We start from the raw sequence: 25210 nt of genomic DNA on the forward strand, positions 1-25210 counted from the left end.
TACGCTGAAAAATGTTCACAATGAAGATCACCAACACAGATAAGCGCACGTGGGACAGTGTATTATTATTTCTTTGAATGTCGGCCAGACGCTTGACCCAAATCCCGTGCTAATTTCTCAGCAATTACACAATTTTTTCCAGAATCCTTTTGCACATATTTTTTTATTTATATGAACAGTCACTTTGGTGGTAATTTCATTGGATTCTGTACGAACTCATTTTGAAATCATTACCACAACTGGCATTTATCTTAAACCCTACACCTATCGCTTCGCCAGGTTTAATGCCTGAACCCCATAATATCTAGATAACTTAGCCACACAGTTCACAATAAGCATGAAATATTCATACATGTACTATTTGCCGTGCTAGCCCTAGCCCACTCCCGATAAAATTTAGTCTGAAACTGAAGTGGGCTAAGCATAACTCTCAGAATTTAGTGGTGCAAAGATCCCCCCCCCCCCTTTACTCAATCGATTTCCAAGGGTTAAGGAATTTTTTGTAGTCTAAAAAGCATTTAACAATACATCTCTCTGCAAAGCCTGCATGCACAAGACTAAACCTACTGGTAGCATGTCAGCTAGCTATTCCCCTTCCACTTCACATTGTTTACATTCATAAGCCAGAGTCAACATCATGCTGCTTCAGCCGAAAAGGGTAAAGAAATGAAATATTCTGTCACAAATGTTTGCTCCCCAGTGTGGGCAAAATGGAAATATAAACTATCATATCACTCATAAATTTGCTCCCAATGTAACATTTACTGGGTGTTTGTTTGTGAAGAGCAAGCAATAAAATAGGTGTTCTCACTGGGCTTTGTGCATAAGTGTGTCTGTTTGCTATGTAATGTTAGGATCTGACGTAAATGATGTTATTTTCTGCTCTTTTTTTACCCTTCCCCTCCCTCTTTCCCAATAGTTGTCCCTTTCCATATATTATTGATTCAACTTCAAAAGTAAGAGGTAGTAGTGACAAAGCAATTTCTTTGACATTCTGGTGTCATTCAACAAAGATTTTATCTGTGTCTGCACTTTAAGAAATAGGAAAGCCACTTTGCCATGTCACTGAGAGGCAAAAGAGAACAAGAAATAGGAAAGCCACTTTGACATGTCAATGAGAGGCAAAAGAGAACAATTAATTTTCCCAATATGAGGCCTACACACTGTGCCAGTAGTAATGGACCATGAATCTCCTAAATTTGATAACGAATAAAAGGATAGAAAAATGAGCAACTTGGAGTCGTAATATCGGCCCTGTTGAAATGAAAAGGGTCAGTTTATTCATGGCTTCATGAAGTAGGCCTAATTCATTTAAAGTTCTGACAATGTAATAATGTGCAATTTCCTTTAAATACCACCCCTTCCCTTCCTTTCCTCCACCCCATCCCTTTCTCTCACTCCATCCACCCTTCTCCATCTCATCCAGTATTCATAGACTTAAAGCCCCTTTACTCATCGCCCCCTCAAGACACAGGTGTGAATGATGATATCATGTTCTCCCTTACAACGCAACGACCTCCTACCCCCCCCCTTCCATTCAGAGCTTCAAAATCCGTTCCCAATAAATCCCTATGCTCTGTTCAACACACTTTCCATGCAAACACGGACATGCTGAGTCCCTTATTTCCGATTTACAAGCTTGCTTCTTATTTTCCTGAACTTTTTATTTTTTTCATTGCATATAAGCTGTTCTTTTGATTTTCTTTCTATTCAATCATTTATTCTCTGCTTTCATTCATTCTCTCAAAAGGTGAAAACAAGTACGGTAAGAGTATGTTAGAATCTCCCCTATGCACATCTTGAGTAACGATACAGCAATATAAGGACCCTCTTTCATGAGGTGGTCTTTTTTTCCAACATCTCTGGGTCCTGACCCATTTATCCACCTTTACATGTCCTCCCACTCATGCTATTGAATACATTCTCTTATCTGACCCTCTTATCCTCGTCCCTTCACTGTAATGAAGTAACCCTTGACCAATTCCCTCTATTCCCCTTTACACCTATTTATTTCCATCTTGAAGTATATTCCCAAACATTCAGTTGACAGCTCCATGCACATAGTAAGATAGGTACAAAGTGCAGGAAGTATTCATTTCCATTATAAATAACCCATCTAGTTTGATTGAAAATGTGACTGTGAATCCTGTTTTTTTTTCTTCATATGATCACTTTTCTTGTGCTGAAGCCAAGGGATGAAGAAATGTGTTTACAGCTCAAGTTACTTGAAATTGCGAGTCTGATGCTGTTGCGTGAATTGTCAGCCATAGTTTATGCTTCAATTGCGAGGACAGAATCAGCGATTTCAAACGTCGATTCAAAACGCCGATCGTAAACGTGGTTCTGGGAGTGCTGTTTATGCTTAAAGGAGAAATATATTGATTATGAATGTGGTCTTATTATATATCAATGGAAAGGTAATGATGTGGGGATCATCAGTGGGTCATTCAAAAATACCGAAAATAATACAAAATGGTGAAAATCGCCGATTAAAAAACGCTAAAATGCCCCTCCGAAATATGCCTCGCATCGGTCTCTGAATTGACTGGAATTTGATTACGTCACTGTCTGTACGAGAGGCGTGATTGGCTCTCCCACGTGAAGCTCCACTTGCATGCAAAACCTGTTGCGTGGGTACGTTTTCTCCACACTGTCACTGAATACTTCTATCACGAAATGAAAGAAAACCCAGAATTTTATCTAGATTTGGATTTTCAAATTGATGATTTTAAAGATGAAGAGAATGATGATGAAGTGAACAACACAGTGAGGTAGTTGGAGGTAAATAATGGGGGAACAATGCCGATGATTATGATGAAAATTCAACTTGCCCGACGATCACAAGTAAAGTCATGTACATGCCGATTCGCTACCAACTCATGCAGCTGCTGCTACAAGTGGTAGCTATACGTACACCGCGCGGGCCAAATTAAATCCATGAAAATGAATAACCACATCCAGAGAGAGTCTATCATAAGAAGGAAAATAATGATATAACTGTACTTACAAACAAGTGAATAATCCGAATTAACCTAGCTGAAAGCAAATCAACTCAACGAATAGCAGCAGACGATATGCACCGACGATAAACTTCATGTGGCTGGGATAGATTGTCACTCGTTCTGTTAGATGTAATTTGTAACTCATTAATTTGACAAAATTACGAAACTCGGGGACTTATTTATATATATATAAATATAGTAACATCTCTTATTATTTTTGTATTACGATAAAACCTCTTTTGAAGGAAAACGTTGAGATAAACTAAAATTACTTTTAAATCCCCCCAACATGCGTAGCTTGTATGTCATTGCAAACAAACCATCGCAAACATGCACGTATTCCTTCCTTGCTGATTGAGAGCTGTGCAAAACGTGCATAGATCTATTCTCTCAGTCTCAGCCAAGGCGAGCAAACAATACGGCATGTGTTGTTGTGATGGTTTGTTTACGATCACATAATGCTACGCATGATGGGATGATCTTTTACATCTAATTTTAATTTACCTCAACGTTTTCCTTCAAAACAGGTTTTATCGTAATTCAAAAAATGATAAGAGATTTTACTATATTTTTATATAGAATAATAATTCCCCGAGTTTCGTAATTTTGTCAAATTAATGAGTTACAAATTACATCTAACAGAACGAGTGACAATCTATCCCAGCCACATGAAGTTTATCGTCGGTGCATATCGTCTGCTGCTATTCGTTGAGTTGATTTGCTTTCAGCTAGGTTAATTCGGATTATTCACTTGTTTGTAAGTACAGTTATATCATTATTTTCCTTCTTATGATAGACTCTCTCTGGATGTGGTTATTCATGTTCAGCATGAATTCAATTTGGCCCGAGCGGTGTAGCTAGCACTTCCAGCAGCATGAATTGGTAGCGAATCGGTATGTACATGACTTTACTTGTGATTGTGTTGCAAGTTGAATTTTCATCATCATCATCGGCGTAATTCCCCCAATTTACCTCCAACTACGTCACTGTGTTGTTTCACTTCATCATCATTCTCTTCATCTCAAAATCATCAATTTGAAAATCCAAATCTCGATAAAATTCTGGGTTTTCTTTCGATCATTTCGGGATCGAAGTATTCAGTGACAATGTGGAGAAAATGTACCCTTGCAACAGGTTTTGCATGCAAGTGGAGCTTCACGTGGGAGAGCCAATCACGCCTCTCGTACAGACAGTGACGTCATAAAAAATCCCCAATTTCGCGGACGTAATTCTGCGTGTTTGAAGCATTCAGAGAGAGAACTTTAAACTATCAATTAACTGAGTTTCATCCGTCTCCATGATAAATGATGTACACCATCGTGTTCTCCTTATTTTCTCCTTTATTGTGATATATGATTCTCCAGTTTTACGATTTTCAATATATTTCTACTTTAAGTTTTCAGAGCAAATCATGATCTCCAGCTGGCTTCGCATCGTAAAGCGAGGTCAAATTGGGCGCGCCTTCTTCCGAAAGTTTTTTTTTCAGAGTGTTGCTATCACGTGGAGATAACATGGAGCGATACGACTGTATTTGCCCGCGGATTTTCATCCACCGGAAGCATGTACCAAATGACGTCATTTAAACACGTTTACGATCATGGTTCTGTTTATACTTCCCCAGAAAGCCTGATTCTGGTCAAACGCACAAACGCACCTTTTGTGAGTTTACGATCGGCGTTTTGAAACAGCGTTTAAATGAAAGTAAGCATGGACGCAACCGTGTTTTGGACTAATCACGTTTGGAAACACTGATTCTGGCCTGAAAAGTGGAAGCATAAACACGGCCTAAAGTGGAAGACTACAAACAGTGGTCTTGCGTTGTTCTTGTTTTCTATTTATTGAAGAATGCCCGGTGGCATTTTTTCAGTTACGAAAAACCTGTACCAAAACTTGGTCTATAAAAAGAAACAGCTATTTTTACAGGACCAATATACTAGATATTTTTTCCTAAGGAAAATTCCAGATTTTCCTGATCAGGAAACATTGGTATTTTCCGTGTCAGGTGAGTATGAAAGCAACTTGTGCAGAAAAGTAATAATTAATTGCCATGCAATTTGGCCAAGGCATTGATATTGATCAGGATGTAAAAGTCCTATTCACTCTTTCCTGTCCTTACAAAAAATGTAAATTTCATCTTTTTGAAATATCCCTCTTCCCCCAGGCCTCTCCTTCTCTCTATCCTTCTCCACGTATAAGTAAACATACATGTAGGCCTATCTCCTTGCATTTTCTTTTCTCTCTCTCTCTTTGCCCTTCTCTTTCACTTGCTCATTTCCACCCCCCCCCCCTCCCCTTCTCTCTCTATCTCTCTTCAGTATTAACCTGGTAATCATGGCCATCAGGCTTGAGCTTGGCATCCAAAGCAAGGGCTGCCTGCCGAACAATGGTTTCTCAATCGCGATCAAAACCGGTCAAGTTACAAAGCATTAGCCATTCAATGCAGTGGTACTAAGCCTTTACCACCAGACAGCCCAAGCAAGAAAACAACTGCAGAATTTATAAGTTGACATGTTCTCAAACCATTTTCCTTTTTAGGTCTACATCCTGTGGTCTTCTCAGCATGCTTAGCCTAGGATCTATGAATAATAATAACACTAACCTTTTCAACATTTAAAAAATAAATAGATGAAATGCCCAAGCCTTTCTACCCTTGAAATATCTGAAAGAAACATAGGCCTACAGTGTATTCATGTTGAAATCTGAAGAGTAAAATTTGAATTTCAATCCCATTCATGGCGAAAGTACATGATGCCCTACATACTATTAATTTTAAATAATAAATTTTGTTAATTACTTGCAGAAACAATCCAAACCCCTCCCCCCCAAAAAAAAAATGCTGTAAATGCAGGACTAATTTGGAGATATCGTCAGTGAATTTACTAACTGGCTCAAACCTTGGCTGGTCTCCAAAACATGATTTCGAGTAGTCGCGTTCAAAGTTTTGATGTTTTTCAGATGCTCATAACTTTGCGCTTTGAAATAAACCAGATCAATTATTTATACTAATATAAAGCATACATTCTATTCTTTTGTAATGGAGTGTTTGTATGCATAGAGTAAATCACAGGCTTTTAGAATTTGCAAAAATATAGATTTCGAAAATTTGACAGAAAATTACAGGTTTGAGCCTGTTCGTAAAATTACTGACGATATGCTTGAGATACATCCTAATCTCCTAATAGAATTACATGAATCTATTAAAGAGATTCATTTCATAATATACATTTCATTTCACCTAATTAACTTCTGTTATTATTGTTGGTGTTAAAGTAGTAGGTGTACATGCACAATGCAGCAATAGGAAGTATATATTTCAAGCAATACTCGCAACTTTTGCTCGAAGCATCATACTTTGGCAACTTGTTTTTTCATATCTTTGAAAAGAAGAAAGGGAGAGGTATATTTCAACTTGAAATTGTATTATATTTATAAGGACCAAGCTACAGTAGTTCAGTGTAGATTTTTCTCAATATCTTGTGCTCTTCTGTGGATCCACACTATGTAGTTGCCTGCTAAGAGATACAAATGTAGAACTGATCAGCTAATAATCTCTTCTGTTGTGCAGTATCATAGAATTAAGTGTATCTTTTCCTCCTTTCATGGTGCTTTATTGTGATGAAATACCACAGTTCAGGTGATATTTTTCATTCCCCTTGCCTTTGTCCTCTTTTTATCAAGCTTGTTTGCAAATACAAACATTTCAAGAGGGTGACTATGCAAGATAAGAGTGGCTAAATGACTTCAGAGTTATGTAATGACATTTGCTAAACAGAAAAAATGTATATCCCAATCATGGTTGTAAAGGCAAAGCAAAGGTCGGGTCTTAAATACGGCAAGTCTGGGTCCCAACAAGTGCACCTTCAAAAACGTACTTAAAACATGGTGATGATAAATGATAATTATGATACTTACATGTAATAAGCCCACCAACTATATCAATGGTAATAATTATTAGGATGATGGTAATAATACAATGAATTATTATCATAGTTACCAATAAACAACCCCCTCCCGAAAGTCCCAAAAGGTGACAATTTCATGGGATTTGTGGAATTTTCTAACAATAAAAAAACGGGGGGCCGGCCAAACCTATAACAAAGTTTGGCATGATCCAATGAAAGAATATTACATGTACATCTGCACGTTTTGTGCACAAGTTCCAAAGTATTCCTTCATTTTCAACTGTAGGCATACTAAGTACTCTGCATATGAATGTTGCTCTGATTTCACAAAATACAGTTGGCAGCTCATAATAAACCACCTGTAACCACCCATCTGATGTTGAGATCACTGCACTTTTTTCAATGCCATCCTTTTACCCTGTCTTCAGTTCCATCATACATCAAAACAAAGCCCAAATCATCTCTGGTTATTTCTGGTTACACCTCCACATAGCAGATATATCGTTCTTCCCCTTTCCATCATTCTTGATTCTCTTCTCCTTCCAAATGAATTTTATGGTAACATCCCTGGCGCCAGCCGATCAAGAAATCGTTCACCGCTATCATTTTCATTGTCTGCCCGGCATCTCAGGTTTTTTTCCCCAACCTCCATCATCTGCTTGCTTTTCATTACTTTTCATCAAAAACTGCTGCCCTAGTAAATAGAACTTTATGTAGGCTTTAAACATTGAGAGAAAAGTAACTAGTCAATCTATGATAAGCATTCATTGATAAATATTTGCATGCTTTAAATGTTGAAGAATACAAATTACAAATTGTATTCAGATGAAAAGAAGTATTTTTTTTTTAAATACTTCCAATGTGTTCATTCAGGTAGCAAAAGAATAAATCCATTTTTTAAAATATTTTTTCCATGGAAAAGACAAGGTGAGAGAGGGGTAAGAGTAAAGGGGTACAATAATGGAGTAAAGGAGGGTGGTGGTTCATGTGTATTGTAATTAAAATTGTAAAATCTGTTCTCATAAATAATCAGGGTATATTACTGGGCATTGGAAGAATTATTATGCTGTCATTTTCATTGACAGTCTTTAGCATGCAGCCTGTTTTTGCATAGCAGATTACATTACCCTGTCCTCATCTAATTTCTTGAATGAGTTTCCCTAAAACCAGTTTAGAAAACCAGTTTGGAAGATCACTTCACTCCTCATCACGATCTCCTGAACTAGTTTCCAGGACCTCTTCACTTCAAGTGCTCTACTATATGAATGCTCTTATGGCACAGTCACATTTCCCCAAAGGTGGCATGGCAAGTTTGAAATCAGCTGTTTTCATCTCGCCGTAATGTGAAATGTGACTGCGCTATCAGTCTGAGTGGAGTCACTGGAGTCGTGCTTTCGTGCAAAATTTTAAACTGCAGCATAGGCATTCTACACACAGTGTGTAATGACTTAGTGTGCCCAAAATGCACTCTCGTACATGTACTTCCATGCAAAGATCGTTTCCCAAAGAACAGTAGTGTCCTCACCTACACCAAGGCTCGACATTAGCAGTGGCCCGGGGCCACCAAAAAATCATCTCGGGCAACCATTATTGAAAAAATGTGAAGTTTTGGTGGCCCGAATCGGGCAACCAATAATTTTCAAAGTAGCGCATTTTTTCTCCCGATTTTGCATGCATTTATAAACTTTCTACAGTTCAAATTGCAAGAAAATTCGTCATGCGCCTTTTTTGTTAATCTACACACAAATACACACACAAAGATTGCATAGTCATGACAGTATGTAGGCCTACAGCTAGCATACAGTAACTATTATTCAGCCGGCTATGCTGGCTGTCTTGGTGAGCTTTGCATGCATGAAACCACTGCAGCTAGCCGTGCGCTTGCAGACTATTCAGACTCAGGGAGCTGCGATACGAAATGTTACTGCTAAGAAATCTTCCCCAGAACTTTGAAAATCTACGTCAAAGTCACATTTTACACCAATGAAATGCCCTTCTACAGTCCATATTACTGAAACCTGATTATTTGCAAGCATTAAAAGGAGGAATTATGACCTCTCTTTTGACTCAAAAAGACCGATTTCCAAATGCATTAATACACATAAAACACATAGGTGAGTACATCACAGTCCCACATGTGCATTTGTATGTATGTTGATATTTGGTTTATTTCGACGCTGTGTCTCTTCTAGCCAAAAATGAATAGACAGCTTCTTTCTTTCTTGTTTATAAATGACTTCTTAAACCACTCTTAAGGAAGTAAATACTTTGGGAAGGCATTTCATTGATATGAAATGTGAATTTTTTCCATCATTTTGTCAAATATAGGGAAGGAATTTTCTCACTGTTTTTTCCAGATAACTTTTGCCGTTTTCTTATTTTTTTCTTTCATTTTTTTTTACAGTGATTAAACCATTTATACCCCTTCCCATTGAATATGCCTGATTAAAGAACATGTTTCTACTGAATAATAATAATTTTCCCCATTTTTTGATAATTTTGTCTTCTTCATTTTTCTTACATTTTCTTTGTTTTTTTTTCTCAATTTTTTTTCCTCTTCTTTGTTTTTTCTTTCTTCATTTTTTCTTTTGTTTTATTTCACTTATTCATTTTTACAATTTTTGTTTTCTTTTTTTCAATATACTCTTCTAATTTTTTTTATTTCCCCCTTTTACACATTGTTCTAATTCTGCAGCATATTTTTCTGTGATTTTCTCCTGCTATAATATGCTGGAAAAGAGAAAATAAACTGGATTTGGGGCCTGCATAATCTAGGTTTTATGAATTACCACAAAATAAGCAAAGTAGTATAACAGCAGGCACGATTAACATAACAAGATGTACAAAGAATAGTGGTACGTGGTAGTGACTGCATAATATTTTAGTTTGTTTTAGGCCCTATTCATTTTTAATTAATGTTTTTCTTTATATTTTTCGGGCCACCAAACTTTACTAATGGGCCACCAAAAAAAATATTTGAAGGTTTTGGTGGCCCGAACGGGCCACCACCAAAAAAAGTTAATGTGGGGCCTTGCCTACACTTAAAGGTCAAGTTCACCTCAGAAAAATCAGACAAGCACAATGCTGAAAATTCATCAAAATTGGATGTAAAATAAGAAAGTTATGACATTTCAAAGTTTCGGTTATTTTCAACAAAATAGTTATATGAACGAGACAGTGACTTGCAAATGAGAGAGTCAATTATGTCACTCACTATTTCTTTGTTTTTTTATTGTTTGAATTATACAATATTTCAATTTTTACGAATTTGATGATTAGGACCTCCTTGCCTGAAGGCTGAAGCACAAAATGTTAAAACAATGGAATTCCACGTGTTCAGGGAGGAATGAAACTTCATTTTACACGACAATGACGAGAAAATATAAATATTTCATAGCTCATATAATAGAATACAAAAGAAATAGTGAGTGAGTGATGTCATCAGTTCCTCATTTGCATACCGGCCGAGATGTGCATATAACTGTTTTGTGAAATGAAGTGAAACTTTAAAATGCCATAAGTTTCCTATTTTACATCTGATTTTGATGAAATTTTCTTTATTCAAATCAAGTTTTTGTTGGGGTGGACTTGTCCTTTAACCAGTTTAATGAGGCAAAGTGGTCTTGAAACATCCTGTCAAATCTCTTTCTCATAAGTATTACAGCAAATCCCCATATCTGTACAAAATGCCTGTGATCTCATGCCAAGGCAAATCTCATGCATATAAAATGCAAATCTGTGGAAGATGGGTCCCATCTAGCCTACACGTACATGTATGTGGATACAAGTGTACAGTATGCTACACATACTACTGTTCAAGTATAAAATTTCCTTGAGATAACCCTTTCACAACTTTGTTCTGATGCATGAACAGAAACACGGGCCCGTATGTAGGTTTTATATTACGTGTATATGCAATGCAGTCATAACATACCAATGGGAACAAGGCATGAAAAGGTCTGATGATGTAGACTATTCTGGCCCCAATGAGGTTACTCTGTGTCAAGCAATGAATCCCATTACGAGCTTCACAAGGATATGGAAGCTAAACAAAAGATGGTTTATGACTTTTTGTCTCAAAGAAAATTAATTTACAGTATTTACTTTGGAAGCTCCATTCTAGTTTATGACAGTGAGTGGTGATAGGACTGACACCAGGAAGATAGCTGTTTTCACTCAGTAATTTCATATGTAGGCCTACATGGAGAGAACATTACGTGACATACATGTACGCCTCCCCCCCCTTCTATGGTAATTGGACAAACTAAATAGATATAAAACTGTATGATATTGGCCTTAATATTAAAGGAGTCAAGAGTCATAACCCTTATTACAGGTATTTAAACCACTGCAGTGCACGCCAAAAAAATTTGGGCGAAGACTGGTGGGCCAGTGAAATAAATTTATATCTACAATGTAAGAAATTCTGTGTCACAAGAGTCTATGAGAAAAAAATACAAATCTATTAAACTTATCAAAATTATTAATATTTTCACATATCAAATTTTTAACGTTTATGCTATTTGACTACATGTATGAAAATACAGACTACTGAGCAGGAACTCTCAATTTTCTTGCTTGAATCATGGCTCGAGAGTAGTTTGCCCATGCTTGAATAAATATCTATATCTAGCTACATTATGACATGTATGGGAATGGTCATATAATAATAAATTATCATATCTATTTGAAAATTTGCTTGCAAATCGTAATCTAGGAATTTTTCCTCTGGAGTTATGCTGCAAACCTTGTAATCTCAATTCTTAAAGAGCATTCAATTTTCAAATGACCCTTCTTTTCCAGTGAAGATGACTCCCCTTCCCCTCCCTGATGATTCACAGAATTCTTGGGTGTTTAATACCCCTTTCATATTGCGCTTTTCACCGGCGAAGTTCGCCAGCGAAGGGGAAAGTGTCCAGTATGAAAGGTACACAGGAGAACTTCACCAGTGAAGTTCACTGGCGAACTTCTCCACCTCTAGAAGTGGAGAACTTCACCGGCGAAAAGGCCAGTATGAAACAAACCGGAGAACTTCTCCTCTTTAATGACGTCAGAGGTCATTTTTTTCTCTCCTGAAGTCCCCTGTACCGATATTCCATGCGCGATAGTTGCAAGCTCAGCTGAATGCTATGGCCAAGTAGATAGCCTCGAATATAATTTTTTTTTACTAACAATATTTATTAAAAAGCAATTTTTACATGTATAAAATGCGCTAAAATATAAAAACAAGGTGATATTGTTTGTTTTTCTCGTAATACTTCCAATATATGTTGTAATTAATTTTTTTTATACCTTTTGTAATAGGTAAGAAGTAATGTTTACAATTTTCTTTCGTTTGTTCTGCAAACGCCCATTGACTTTCGCCGGGGAAGAAATGTCAGTGCGAAAGGGTACATTTTTCTTTGCTGGGGAAGTGAGGAATGCGAGGCGGAGAAGTTCGCCGGTGAAAAATGGAGAGGGCAGTATGAAAGGGGTATAAGAATAAATTTCCTGCCTGGATCCCTGGTGGGGACAGTACAGCAAAGCAAGCAAACAGAGTCATAAAACACTGACTGGCTAGTGAAGAAGGCTAATAAAATAGACTGAGAGCGCTTTGTGGAATTATATGTTATATCTTGGTTATAGCATGGACCTATAGGTCCATGGTTATAGGGGCCTACCCTTTTCTTGAGGGCAGATGCTAAATGGCAAGTTAGCCCACATTTAGTCTGAGGTTATGCTTTATTTAGTTCTCACAACGTTTTTATAAAGTGGGCAAAAAGGCTTGGCTAGCCCAACTATAGTACAGGACTATTTGGTCAGGACTTCAAAAAGAAGGATTAACCCAGGAATTGAGAGTCGTTAAGGTTCATCATGCGAACAGTAACCCAGCCAAGCCAAGCCAAGGATGGTGCTCCCTAGGACTTCACAAGTCATGTAGGAGCAACAGAGCCAGCACTGTTGTCCAATCAGAGACACCATTCTCACTATACCTTCTAAAAATAGTTTACTGGAAACTGGTTCAGGAAACCAGTTTGGAAAATCGCTTTTGCTTGCGTTCTCATTTGATCACCCAAAAGCAGTTTAAAAACCACTTCACGTAAATCGGTTTTGTTGCTATGGGAATGCTCTCTGGGGTGACAGGTTTCGCGTGAAATCTAAAACCGCAACATAGATATTTTTATGAGAAAAGTGCTCAAAATGTGCAGAGATCGCTTCCTGAAGAACGGTTGTGTCCTCACTTACGCAAAAACCAGTTAAGGAGGTAAAGCGATCTTGAAAACTACATCGCGAGGTGATTTTTCGAACCACTTTGAAAGATCACTACCAAGACCACTGCGACCAATCTCATTATAAGTTAAACTATACTGCACTAGTTTCCAGTAAAATAGTTTTAGAAAGGTAATGAGAACAGGGTCAGAGCCTTAGGATAACTGACTTTGCTGTGAAAAAGCAAGTAGGTGTATTTCCTTAGCCAAGGTTAGGGAGAAAATTTGGCCTACAATACATGTACATGTATGCGAACAGGAAAATCATACTACTGGGTTTAAAGAAGAAGTTCAACCTGAAGAAAAGTTTCTTGTAAAAAATAGCAGCAAAAATAATAAAGAATATTGGTGAAAAAAATATTGGAAAATCCATTAAGAAAGTTCTTAGAAAATTTAAGTTTTAGATTTGTGATGTCATAAACGAGCAGCTTTTGTTTTCTGTATAGGAACGGATGTGAAATGATCTGTATATTGATGAAGGGTACATTTATGCGCCACTTTTTTACAAAAAAAAAATTATGATTAGAATCATGATTCAAATCAAGATTCTGAAAAATCACAATGTGTTTAGTCAAAAGTGAAAATTCACGTCTTTATCACAAACATGAAACATGGAAAAAGGGGCGTTTGAAAAGACGTTTCTGTAGAATCACAAACGAAAAAGGTTGTATAAATGCAATTGTGATTTAAATCATGATTCTATGACATCGCTGTGTCTGGCTTCTTCTGGTTTGACTCTTGCCATGCTCAAGGCATGCGCTATTAGGCCTATATGCACTATGCATGCATTTCTTGTCACGTGCATTTAACTTCATGTTCTGTGTTGGTCATCGCATCGTCCACTGCTTTTCGTTATTTTTTGTCATGTATCCGAATTCAAGCTCTAGTAATGAACTGGACAGACAATGATCTCAGTTGTTGTTGAGTTAACATTGTCAATATTTAATTGGATCTACGCCGAAATTCACTTCCGAACACCATTATTGATAAATCGACAAGATGAATAGAAGTAAACAAAATGAGGTATAGACTGAATTCTGGAAGCAAAAGATTGATTTTTCAAGAGCCGAAACACGTGCGAAAAAGTTAACCTATACTTCCTATGTCAAACTGCACACTGGATTGGTCTGAATCCGAGGAGAAATGGCATTGGAATGAAGATCGTCTAAATGCTGATTCTGTCATATTGCGATTCATGTTTGTGTTTTGAATCATGAATCAAATAATGATTCTGGCTTCGGGTTGCATAAACGCAGCCATACTGAAGGTAGAGTAAAAAGTTTAAAAACCATTTTCACTTTTCTGAGAAAAGGACATTTTATTGATTTTTACCATACAACATGGAGGAAACATAAAAGGCTGCTCGCATATGATGTCACAAATCAAATAATTAAAATCTTAATAAGTTTTTATTCTTTGATGGATTTTTCTCAAACCCGAGGCAATATTTTTATTATTTTTCTGCTATTATTACAATAAACTTTTTCTCAGGGTGAACTACCCCTTTAAAGGATACTGAAAAAAATTCACCTGATTGGTGTGCAGACATGAGAAAATATTCTTTATTCAAAAATCACAAAAAATTGCCAAGTTTTTGGAGAGCCTTTGTGATTGTGGAATAAAGAACATTTCTCATGTCGGGATTATAGTGTGAGGTTTAACAATAGTCCTGGGATAAGAAAATGTTGTGAGAAAAAGGGTTGACATAGGCAATAGATAACATAACATTAGAGTACATGTACATTAGTGGCAAATACCGTAAGTGACGGTGTATTAACCGCACCCGTGTAATAACCGCACCCCCAACTTTGGACTAAAAAAAAAAAAAAATCTTCTCACATTTGCATGCATATTTGAGGTACGAAGAAACAAAATCTAAGTTTTTTAAGATTTCAAAGTATCCAAAGAGATTACCGGTATGCAGATATATGCTGTTCTTGATCAATTCATCTACAAATGTTAGAAAGAAAGAACGGTCCCGACAATATTGGCAACTTACACACTCGCTCACCTCACAGTCACAGTGTACACACACAGCACTGCCATTACATTGCAAACTACGATACAGTACAAGTCATGCCAGTACATCTTATCAAATTATGATCTGTGTCTTTCCCAGGCCCAGCGTAGGAGGAAGAAACATTCACATTTCTTGCATCACAATCTCACAATCACTTTCAGAAATTTGATGTCTTAGCATGAATTTTGGATACGGGATTATAGGAAGGTTCAAGAAACAAAGAAATTGGCATTTTTTCCATTTGTTTTTTACGGCTTCTTGCCGTCTCTCTCGTGCGTGGTTTACATGGTATCTTGTGAAAAGCAAACAGGAAGGAAAAAAACAAGCTGGCGCGAAACGGGACTTTGAATAGCGCCAGCTTAAGTCGCACTATAACCACATTACAACGCAATCTCTAAGCTCACTCAACTCTCGCTCAGCGGTGACAAAATATTACCGAGTATGCTTGGCGTCTTTTTAAATTCGCCAGGGAACTTCACTACTTTGAATCGAGATTAAAGTCAAAATTAGTGTCATGAAGGTGGCCTGGGTGCGTTTGTTATGGACAACATTTAATTAATATTGCAATAATCACTTCCCATTACCCGCGGCTCATACCCCTCTAAACGACATTGCCTGGGCGGCTACGCCCGGCCACTCGATGTGTTGTGAACTGGCAGACATCGTACATGTACGGGAGGGGTTACGGCGGGCTGGCTCAGACCCGTCACCGTGTATAAACCGCACCCCCGACTTTTGCTTCTGCCCCGCCGAGAAAAAGGTGGGTTAATACACCGTTACTTACGGTACACACTTATATTTTGGAAAAAAAAACTCATCACATTTGTCTTTTGAAAAATTCAAAAAAATTTACTTTACTTTCCATTACAGTGTAGTAGTGAGTGTGCATTATTTAAAAAAATGTAGGCCAATTCCTGTTCCATCTACACCAATTGAAATTCAACAGTTCCTGTAAAATGATTGATCAGTATATATTTTAGGTAGGCCTACATGATGGCCCAGTATATGTATGTAGGCTAAAATACATGCGAGTCTAAATGTGTGTGCTCTTTTTCTTGTTGCTGCCTCTTGTTTTCTGGATTTCTCTCTTTCTCTCTCTCCTTCCTTCCACAGACCCACTACTTGAACTGATTCACTGCCATACATTTGTATTAACTAGCAGGAATATAAATTTTTACTACCTCTCTAGAAAAAAAGACATACATGTATGACGAATTCCAAAATAGTGAAACACATCCTACAATAAGGTTTTCCTATGGTCCTATTCACCAGGGTCTTTCTCATTATATTGATAGCCTTACCTTAAAACCACAACAATGTATTGAGGAGTTTCAATGGGAGTCCCCTTCTCCCCTACTATAGAAAACTCTAAGATTGCTTGGTATTGTTACCCTAGCCCTTTGGTAGCACCTCCCTTTCAAAAAGGACCTCAAGTATTTCAAGAAGGGGATTAACTAGGAATGATAGTCATTGAAAGCTTGCCATCTTATTATAACCAAGATTGGCTAGTTGAAATGAAAAGAGATGAGACTGTTACAGGGAAAATAAATGCAAAACACCTTTTACTGAGGAAGTATACATAATAGGAGTTATGATGTTACTCTAATTTTAACTCTGAATTCCCACAAAATGCAAGAAACCCAGAACAGTTTACTGTACAAGCTGTTATTTTCACATACCTGGTTGTCCATGGACGGGGTCCTACATGAAGTGGTGTAATCAGGAAATTTTTTTGAGGGGGCCAGACATGGTGCAGGGTGCTACATAACTTTTTAGAAGCACTTGCCCAGTCGGGCAAGTAAATTTTTAAAAAGTTGGAATATACTTGCCCAAAAATCTATTTCACTTGCCCAAAAAAATCATTGAAATTTACCTCTCCAAAAGAAAGTTTTGCGGTTTTATAAACCATTGACCTTTTTCTCTCTTTTGACATGAACTGATCTACTGTGTTATTGCATTTCTTTTTCCAAAGTGATTTTATCTTGCCTGCCATGATCAAAACTAGGGTCAATATGTCACATCGACCCTAATTTTGGTCATTCTACTTTGAGAACTTTGCTTGCCCCATTCAGGCAAGTAGTTTTGATCTTTACTTAAAAAACACTTGCCCAACTCTAACTTTAACTTGCCCCGGGTAATCAGGCAAGTGCTTATGTAGCACCCTGTGGTGTATGGGGAAATTCATAAAAGGCTACAAGTGAGAGAAGCAAGCATTTGTGATAAATCTTGATATAATTTTCAGAAAATAATTTGATACTTTGTGCTTTCCTTTTCTTTTTTTTCTCTCTTCTTTTTCTTAGTTGTTATTAAATAACTCAGTCTCTCACCAACCAAAATCAATTATGGGCCTTTCAGTTCATCTCTATACTTTTATTGCCATTACGTGCCATTACCATGCTCAACACAGTTTCCAACAGTCTTGATACATCAAAAAATAATTCTTATATAGGCCTACATCTACAAACCATTTGTGTGTTACCATATTTCATGAGCATTGCTTGACAATTGAAAATAATTCCATTGTAGGCCTATCACCTCTAGCTAATGTTACAAAAAAAAAAAACTACACATATTTTACACCATCACCTTGCAACATATGAAGTAGAAGAAAATGGGTGTGTTCAATAAAAAGTTTGTGCTAGAGACACAGAAATGAAATTCACTATTTCGGCAGGACAGCGTTCATATTTACAGAGTGTATTAATTTATCTCTCATGTCAACCATATTTCAATCAGCTTCTACAACCAGGAACCTGCTACAACACAACTTTATCTTACATCTGGAAAGCTCTTGCAGCGCAATAGAATATATAGAAATAGTTTTTGCACTATACAAATGCATGATACAATTAGTGGTTCTGACTCTCGCCTTTCAAACAGAGGGTCGTGGGTTCGAATCCTAGCCATGGCGTGTTTTCCTTCAGCAAGAAATTTATCCACACTGTGCTGCACTCGACCCAGGTGAGGTAAATGGGTACCCGGCAGGATTAATTCCTTGAATGCACCAAGCGCCTTTAGCAGCTGGAGCTACAGCCGGGGCAATAAATAGTGCGCCACTGAATAGACAACTAGATAGATCGGCACCTCATAAATGCTATATATTATTATTTTTATCATTATTATTATCATTATTATTATCATCATTATTATTATTATCATTATTATTATTATTATTATCACACTAATCATCTCTCAAATCATGATTTCCGACAAAAATCAAAATAACTTGAACACAACCTTGAGAAATCAGCTGGCAGGATCTAATCAGTCTGAAACTTGTAAGTGAGACTAATCTTATCATAAATGAGTCAGCTTTTAGAGAATGGTTTCTCACTTCTCTCTTATTTTTGAGAGAGGGAGTGAGAGATGAAGGGAAAAGGAAACAACAGAAAGAGAAAGAGAACTCAAAACAAAGCTATAAAGTCATAGTGTAAAAAAAGAGGGCGGCATATTGCCTCAACATCAAAGGTATCCCGCAGACAAGGTAGAAATACTTTATTGCATTCAATTTCTATTTTATGAAGCAACTTTACAAATAAGAAGGCTCAAGTGGTAAAGAGCTGTGAAGAGATCATTGAGTAAATGGATTTAAAAGGATTACACTAGGTTAGAAGTGCTCTCTGGACTGAACTACATGTATTGATGAACTGCATTTCACTGACAGCTTGGGTTTCTCTGATCTTGCCCCACCCCCTTCCTTTTTCTTTTTGTTCTACTATTCACTCACTCACTCACCACCCACCCCACCCCCCTCCCCCTCCATCAAAACAACCCACTGACCCCATACCCAATCCATCCTCTCATTATTTAAACATAGGCCAACAGTACATGTATGATTTTGGCCCAAGGCCTGTATTTATTTCTTAACATTTAAGCACCTACTGATTTATCTTCCTGGTTTTCTCCCTTCAATTGATACGATCCCTTCTTTAAATTTAAAGTTAATTAACAATCTGCAGATATACTGTACACAGATCTACAGACTAGACAGATTTGGCCATGTACAGAAATAATAAACATATCTACTAATTGAGACTGACACAAACATGTACTTTTGAAAATTTCCCATTTAATTACTAACGGAGTAGTAATTTAAGAGCAAATGAAGTTCAAACTTGCAGTGAATGAGTAGAAAAGGGATAGTTGCGAGTGCATAGTAAAAAAAGCTTTAAGCTTCTTTGACCCAATGCGCACAAAACAAGTTTAGTTCCTGCTCATGAAAACCATGGAAATCTATCTAGAGGATACAAGCTTTTTGCAACGTGATATGCACCTAATTTCACAGAGCTTATACTTTCTACAGAATACCTCTCCCTTTTCCTCTCACACCATCTCTTTCTCCCCCTTTTTCTCTCACATGCTCCCTTTTCTCCCTACATATACATGTACATGTATCTCTATTCTCTTCTCCCCACTACATGTACATCATCTGTAGCCCAAATTGCACCAGAAGAGGGGAGTAGCGGTACACAGCAAAAACTGTGGTGTTAACCAGTGTACATAGAGGACCACACCAGTTATTTTACACCGGTGTTAAATTGGTGGTGTTAGTTTTACACCTATAGATGTTATTACAACACCTATGGTTGTTACATTTACACTCTTTGGTGTTATGTTCAATCTCTACGGTGTTATTTTAACACCTCAGGGTGTGGTCCTCTATTAACACCAAATGTTAACACCACAGTTTTTACAGTGTACATTTATCGTCAAGCATTATTACTGTCCTCATATATACCCAACCATACATGTATACATATATAGGTACGCCTGCACCAGTCCGAGTTTTCAAAAATTCGCGCTATTTCTGATCCATCAAATTATCCCGATAACAATTTCAGGATCATTTGCATAATGGATACGCAATCATCAGGATAGTTCGCTTGATTAATCTCAAGATTGCAATCCCAAGTCAACTTAGGATTACATGTATTTGCAAAATCCACTCACTATTGTCAAGTGAAACAATGATTAATTCCTCCCTTAAAATGTGGAATTAGCATTGTTCAATAATATATGGTTCAGTCATGTTGGTCCTTTATATTGTCAAATATGTAAAAAATGAAATATTGCATAATTCAAACACAAAAGAAATAGCGAGTGAAGGACATCATCGACTGTCTCATTCCCATGTCACTGAATTGTGCGTACATGTATCACAGCCCTGTAATGTGAAAAGTAAACAAAACTTTAAAATGTCATAACTTTCTTATTTTTCATCCGATTTTTCAGCTTTTTCAGCTTTATGCTAGTTTGATTTTTCTCTATTTATTCAAATCAACATTTTTCTGGGGTGGACTTGACCTTTAACATACAGGAAAGGGGGGGGTCCAAATCCCCAGTCCCCACCCTATCCTTCCCAGTCTTTAAGGCATCCTTGTACACTCTACCCCTCATCATCACAGGGGGTGGTTGGGAAACCAGACCTGACCCTTGAGTACCAAAAGCTGACCTCAATTTTGCAGCAAAAACCGATACAGTTGTGAATCATCTCAAGAAGCGAACAAACTTGACAGCTCATTGGCTGGTATAAAGGAGACAGCTCCCTATTATTCTTCCATGAGATACCACACATACATGTAGCATGGTCCTATCCCACTGATCTCATCCAAGATGGGTGATAAATTAGCAGAAGACTTGGCCTACTTTGTTTTCATCCCCCCCATTATTTTTTTTTAACTACAGCTATTGCATTTTAATTGAAAGGTATAATAAATAACTGATTATATACCGGTACATGTATATATACATATCATAAGTTGTATGCTTTTAGGAGAAAACATGTAGGCTGGCCTACAAGTGCATGGATGCCATGGAGCATATAGGCTACATGTAGGAATTTCAAGACCTATAAAGTCACTAGTCATTTAAAGATAAATTCCAGAAGTTGCAGTAAACACTGATTTCACGAGAAATTCTGTAAAACCAGACTTAATTGTCACTATATCATCGAGGATTTAGATCTGGTAAAGTTACATAAACTGAACTTTGTGAAATCTTGAAATCTACGCTGAAAAATGTTCAGACTGAAGATCCCCAACACAGATAAGCGCACGTGGGAAAGTGTATTATTATTGCTTTGAATGTCGGGCCCGACGCTCTCCCCGAGTCCTGTGCTTATTTGCTGATTTCTCAGCAATTACACAATTTCTTCAAATATCCTTTGGCACATACATGTACGTTTTATTTATACAAACAGAACTTTGGTGGTCATTTCATTGGATTCTGTACGAACTCATTTTGATATCATTACCAAAACTAGCATTTACATGTACCTTTAATGCCATCAGAAATTCATTCAATATGATTGAACTTAATATTGTGCAGAAACCAATATGCATATAAATAAAATGAACAAATTTTGACCTTTGACCTAAAGACTCAACCCTTTCCATAATAATCTCTGACAGAAGATATGACAATCAGGTCATTTGATGTGACCTGACTGTATTTTGGTGTCATCTGCCCAGACACCAAACATTTTGAATATCTAATGAATATTTCCAAAGTTATCATGCGGAAACCAACTGGCATATTTAATGAGCTGTGACCTTTGACCTGCGGACTCTGAATTCAAACTTAGCCTGTATTTTGGTGTCATCTACATGTACCTACACACCAATTTTTTTTTAATCTGTTGAATATTTCATAAGTTACCAGTATGTGGAAACCAGCTTGCATATTTAATGCGTTGTGACCTTTGACCTGCAGACTCCGTATTTGAACTTAGCCTGTATTTTGGTGTCATCTAGCTACACAGCAAATTTATTTTAAATCAGTTGAATATTTAATATCATATAGAAACCAAACTCGCATAATTGTCCTGGTGCATATTGTCCGTGAAAGCTTGGTCAAAATAATTTTAACAAGAAAGATTTCAAATAAATAAGTTTGCATGGTAAGACTACAGTAGACAAAAAAATTATTATTTTCAACAAAAAATATATAAACTACATGTATTACTGCAGACAGCAAGTGCATGGTGTAACTTTCCTCTTTGTTGAATGCCAATTACATACTGTATGCACTTGATATTTCCTGACTTTCCTCACAATACCGCAGCACTGATATGTAACTTTGTTTGATCCAAGTTCTCAATAGATGTTTGAAACCATCATGAAATGGATTGACAAAAGAGTTAGGTATCAAACTTTACAAATTACTGAACAATGAACCATTTGAAAAAAATCAAGGGGGGGTTGGGTTCAGATTTTTATGTTCCAAGCATTCAAGCATCGACATCAATACAAACCCTCTTGTTTATAGCGAATCCCCCCACTCTACAATCTCACAGTAACAAAATAATGCGTGTACAATTTGTACAGGAACAATATCCCGTTGTGACTTGCTGATTCCACATTGATGAAATAAAAATCTTTGTAACTTTGCTAATATTCTTTATCTACCTTATTGGCAACAAATATCCAACCATTCACTTGGAAAGATCAGTGAAAGAGGCCATTGGATGGGAACTTATCTTGCTATTCAATCTTGCTATCAATACACACTGCCCTCCGGCATTGATCTTTTTTTTCTGCCACCCAGATAGATATTGTTAGTTGTACAGCTTATCTGTAATTAAATCTAGTTGTCATAATGATTTTTTCCCTTTGTAAACTGAAAGGTTTATATATTGATATTTGATATGATGTGATAAAAATTGCAAATACAGATCGTTTCTGGAATGCAGCATAACAATACTGAGTAACCGTAATGATAGATGCACAAACCAACTCACAGACACAATATGTACTGTACATGTACCCAAGGAGATTAGACCCAAAACGAATATTCTAATACAGGACATAAGCTGATAATTAAAAGAAAAACCCCAAGACCAGGAAAACTGAATGTAAATGATTAGTGCGCCTTGGTAAAAATGTAGTTGGTAATGGTACATAAAACAAACTTTAAAAAAAAGGCGGTGACTATCTTTGCATCAAAAAGGAGGCTAACATTACTGTAATCATCCATCTCTTTTTGGTCAGGCAAACATGCACTTGTATTTATTCAGAAAACTAGCAAGCCTAAATACTTTCATGTTCATAAATAATGAACCAGGTAGACATTTCTAGATTGTGGTTTTGATAACTAAAAGCGATATTTAGAGATTTTAATCGGGGACAAATTGCACTTTGTCATAAATTTGTTAACAATTTTTTACAATTACTGCAATGACATAAAATTGTACCCCAAACAGGGTGTTGGAATTACATGGAATAAGTGTTGACTTTATGAAAGGACATTAGGACAGTGAGTTGGGCTATATTGTCAACCTAATACAGCACTGGCAGACATATTTTCCTTCATCACTCCAGAAACTGCTAACCTATCATTAATGTACATGTAGGTCTTAATTATTTGGCTAACAACTGATGTTTGATGGTACTTATCTCTGTATATATCTTGATATTCTTTTTTGGTGAAGGGATCCCAGACACAGGAGGTTAACTCCAGTAGAGGTCAAACAAATACCGGTACTAGTACTTGGTATCATGGTATGCTCTCTCTGAGTATTCTGAGGAGTGAGGACTCTGATTGCCACTAACTTTATTAAAGATAGCATTAAAGGGGAACCCAGCTTTGGTCATAAATGTTGTGTTGGAAAGGAGAAAAATAAAGAAAATAGAATGGTGAAAGTTTGAAAGAAATCAGACAAGCGATATGAAAGTTATGGCTGCTTTAAAATTGAGATCCCTAACTAGATTTCAAATTGGCAATTGGGAAAGTAAATTATGACAAGGGGCAAGGACAATTTTTCCCATAAGCCATGTAGGCCTACATAATTATCAGAAATTACTACTGGGGCAGTAATCTGAATATAACCAAGGTAGTATATTGTTGTATGTCCTCATAAAAGAAAAATATAATTTGAAGTATAACTTGCCATTTTAGCCATTTCACAGCCTGCATTTCATGTATTGGAGTACATGGAAGAGTAGCCCTTGCCTTTACATTACAATGACATCACATACATTGTGTATGCAGCCAATTTGAAGTCTCTGTGGGTATAGTGATTACATATTTTTACACCTACTAAAATATCATAACTTTCTCACTGTTTGTCCAATATTGTTCAAACTTTCACCTGCATGTATCAACTTGTCCGATTTTCATTTTTCCTCTATTTTTTTTTATTTGGGTTGGATTACCCTTTAAGTGACTGACCACTCCTACTGTACATGGAGATCCTGTCCTGCTGGATAGTCACTCCTTGTCTCTGCTGCCAATAATCTCAACTTTAAAATGCACTTTAGGGTTTGCGAAATTTTGCTGGGGTGCCAGTGTGACATACCTCCTGGATATTATCAGTGTAGGCCCTAACTATAAAGGCTAAGGCATTATTTTAAAAATTGTTGCCCTGGGCTATATATTATAAAAGTGATAAGGTCTACATGTAGCCCCAGGATGTCACACCATCAAAGTCAAGAACTACAGCAAGTTTTTTTTTGTACAGAAAATTTGGTGTATTGAATACTGACTGAAGTGAACTTTAAAGACAGTCTACATGTACATTAACCCAGGGAGCTCTGGCCCGTTTTGTGGGATGGAGCCCAGGACTCGTCCAGTAATATTTGGGGCCGGGGGGGGGGGGGGCCACTTCCATTCACGAGTGGATACCATGCGCGACCATGGGGTCTCGAAAAGCACCCTAAACACGTAATTTCCATATTCTGAAAATGCACCCCTTAACAAGTATTGGCGTGTGAAACCCTACCCTTAACAAGTATTGGAAACAAAACAATAATCTTGGCAAATATTCCCTGAAATGAACCCCTACACAAGTACAAGAATGTTTTATTGTTACGGGTACGTCCTTCGGTCGTCGGCTTTAATACCTTATTTTGTTTAGTACGATCCCACCTTCTAAAGCTCGCGCAAATCCGACTCTAAGAGTCTAAACACGAAGTGTTGGGGCAAAAAGGACATCCTTTATAAAACATTTCAATTTTGTTTTATCATCCCCGCAAATTCGACCCTAAACACGTAATTTTCCTAGCGAAATAGATACCCTTTTTTCATTATTTTTGTGTTTTT

The sequence above is a fragment of the Lytechinus variegatus genome, chromosome 2, assembly GCF_018143015.1.
Source record: "Lytechinus variegatus isolate NC3 chromosome 2, Lvar_3.0, whole genome shotgun sequence".
Lineage (NCBI taxonomy): Eukaryota > Metazoa > Echinodermata > Echinoidea > Temnopleuroida > Toxopneustidae > Lytechinus > Lytechinus variegatus.